Consider the following 1560-nt stretch of genomic DNA (forward strand, 5'->3'; position numbering starts at 1 on the left):
GGATTTTCCAAAAAACCCCCCAATCTGTGGTTACTGTACTTGTTGTTCCATGAAATTGTTAGTCCAACTTTAGTCTGTCAAAACAAAAGCAACTTACAAGCTGTCTCCATCAAGCACATCCTGTCCTCCATCTTTGTCCAACCACCACAGGGCAACACTAATGGCCAGGTCATAGTGAGCCTGCAACACGCACACGGAGAAAATACACAGCAACGTGACACTTGAAGCATTGTTGCCAAGTGATTAGTTCATTCAATTCTTGAAATATTTGTTTTTTTACGACTCAGCCCCTTAAATGGTGATTCAATCCATGAGTTTGTAGATGGGACTGCGGGTAGGGGTAGAGGATTTTTTTTTGTTTGTAGATGGGTTAGGGTTTAGCATGATTTGTTTTGTTAGAAGGGTTAGGGGTTTAGATGATGTTTGTAGACTGGGGTTATAGGGGTTAGATGATGTTGTAATGGGGTTTAGGGTTAGATGATGTTGTGATGGGTTTTAGGGTTTAGATGAGGTTTTGTAGATGGGTTAAGATTTAGAATGATTTTGTTTGTAGATGGGTTGGGTTTTAGATGATTGTTTGGTAGATGGGTTGGGTTAGATGAGGTTTGTAGATGGGTAGGGTTATGATGTGTGAGATGGGTGAGGGTTGTGTTAGAGGATTCGTGTTTGTAGATGGGTTAGGGTTTTAGGAGGATGTTTGTAGATTGGGTAGGGTTTAGATGATTGTTTGGCTTTGTTGTTAGAGGGGTTGGTTTAGATGATGTTTGTAGATGGGTTTATGGGTGGGAGGGTAGATGAGGGTTTGTAGAGGGGCGTTAGGGAGTTAGTGATTTTGTAGATGGGTTGTTAGGGTTAGATGATTGTTGTTTGTAAGATGGGTTAGGGTTGAATGATGTTGTAGATGGGGTAGGGTTTGGGTTAGGTGTTAGGATGTTTTTTTAGATTAGATGAATGATTGTTTGTAGCTATGGGTGCGGTTGGGGTTAGATAGGATTTTAGTAAGGGGGTTTAGATCGATCTGTCTTCTTCTGGGTTAGGATGAGTTGTAGTTTTTTTGTTGTTTGTAGAGGGTAGGGTTAGATGATGTTTGTAGATGGGTTAGGGTAGATGCTGGTTGGTAGAGGGGACTGAGGGGTTAGGGTTAGAGTAGTAGATGATGTTGTAGATGGTTAGGTTAGATGATGTTTGTAGAGGGTTAGGGTAGAGTTTGTAGATGGGTTAGGGTTAGATGATGTTTGTAGATGGGTTAGGGTTAGATGATGTTTGTAGATGGGTTAGGGTTAGATGATGTTTGTAGATGGGTTAGGGTAGAGGGGGTTTTAGATGAGGTTTGTAGATGGGGCCATTTCGTCACATCTGTTTTTACCAGTTCATCCAGCATTGTGGAGGTCCCCTTCCCCTTTGGATCAAAAGACGTTTCTCTCAGTTTCTGCCCAATGTAATCACCACTGTTAAGATTAAGAAAACATATAATCAGTTGGCGTTTAAAAAATTAGCTTTTTAACAATCTCTGGGCTTTTCAACAGCCACTCACATAAGCGCCTCAACCTCTCTTTTCAG

The 1560-nt window shown here is 41.3% G+C and overlaps 1 protein-coding gene across 1 annotated transcript in view; it reads right to left on the minus strand.

Moving 5' to 3' along the window:
- c9h2orf80 (chromosome 9 C2orf80 homolog) overlaps window positions 1-1560 on the minus strand; it is a 27398-nt gene that overhangs the window by 25317 nt on the left and 521 nt on the right. The gene's annotated exons all lie outside the window — the stretch shown is intronic.

This window comes from Etheostoma spectabile, chromosome 5, assembly GCF_008692095.1.
Source record: "Etheostoma spectabile isolate EspeVRDwgs_2016 chromosome 5, UIUC_Espe_1.0, whole genome shotgun sequence".
Classification (NCBI taxonomy): domain Eukaryota; kingdom Metazoa; phylum Chordata; class Actinopteri; order Perciformes; family Percidae; genus Etheostoma; species Etheostoma spectabile.